Source organism: Otolemur garnettii, unplaced genomic scaffold, assembly GCF_000181295.1.
Source record: "Otolemur garnettii isolate 467f Iridium unplaced genomic scaffold, OtoGar3 scaffold00041, whole genome shotgun sequence".
Classification (NCBI taxonomy): Eukaryota; Metazoa; Chordata; class Mammalia; order Primates; family Galagidae; genus Otolemur; species Otolemur garnettii.
Genome location: NW_003852436.1, coordinates 12,748,014 through 12,748,765, shown reverse-complemented (window position 1 = coordinate 12,748,765; position 752 = coordinate 12,748,014). Strand labels below are relative to the sequence as shown.

Sequence of the window (752 nt, the reverse complement as noted above, 5' to 3'; positions counted from 1 at the left end):
GAGTTCAAGTTAGCTTTTCTGAGCTGGGACAGACACAACACAGACTCTGGCTAGACAGAGAGGGAGAGTTTGTCTAAATTTACACCTCCATCCCACTATTCTCGTATTCCTGATTTCTCTCCCTGTATTCATGGAACTCCCATAGGAGCTGGAGGTGAAACAGCCCTCTGGCAACTTCCATGTCTTTAGAAAACTTTGACAGTGACCTCAGGGTAGATTTCTTGTGGCTAAAAGGCCTGACCAGATTCAATGTTTTAGAGCAGTGGTTCTTAACCTGTGGGTCGCGACCCCTTTGGACTGTATTAAAGGTTCGCGGCATTAGGAAGGTTGGGAACCACTGCTTCAGAGAGAAGAAAAGTGTAAATAAATTTAAACATGAACATCTCTCTTTACCCCACTTATCATCACATGGCCCTTTTGTTAGAAGCAATCTTTTTTTTTTTTTTGAAGGACTGCTTCATGAATCCGAGCGTCATCCTTGCACAGGGGCCATGCTAATCTTCTCTGTATTGCACCAATTCTAGTACACACATTGCTAAAGCCAGCAGTCTTCTATTCTATTTGTAGATTCTCAACAGGCACATATTTGCATGCCCAGCACCAGGCACGGGGGGACAGGGAAGTCCCTGGCCTCGTGGGACTCACAGTCCAGTGGAGAAGGAATAAAAGCTAACATTTCCTATGGGAAAAGTCATCTTCCTCTTAAATGTTTAGGAACTTCTGGGGCAGGAAAGGGAAAGAGGCTGGGACAA

General features: G+C 44.9%; 1 pseudogene; it reads right to left on the bottom strand.

Annotated features, from left to right (window-relative positions):
• Nucleotides 1-441: 441 nt before the first annotated feature.
• Nucleotides 442-542, bottom strand: LOC111725470 (annotated as a pseudogene).
• Between the last annotated feature and the right edge of the window lie 210 nt (nt 543-752).